Genomic DNA, 213 nt, shown 5'->3' with positions numbered 1-213 from the left:
ATAATTTAGGGACTAACAAATTACAATTTAGGAGCCGTCAACAAATTTCAATTTAGGGACAGTCAACAAATTACAATTTAGGGACAGTCATCAAATTTCAATTTAGGGACAGTCATCAAATTTCAATTTAGGGACAGTCAACAAATTACAACTTAGGGACCGTCAACAAATCTCAATTTAGGGACAGTCAACAAATTACAATTTAGGGACAGT

This window comes from Nematolebias whitei, chromosome 12, assembly GCF_014905685.2.
Source record: "Nematolebias whitei isolate Nwh7 chromosome 12, NemWhi1, whole genome shotgun sequence".
Lineage (NCBI taxonomy): Eukaryota > Metazoa > Chordata > Actinopteri > Cyprinodontiformes > Rivulidae > Nematolebias > Nematolebias whitei.
Note: the sequence above shows the minus strand (reverse complement) of the source record.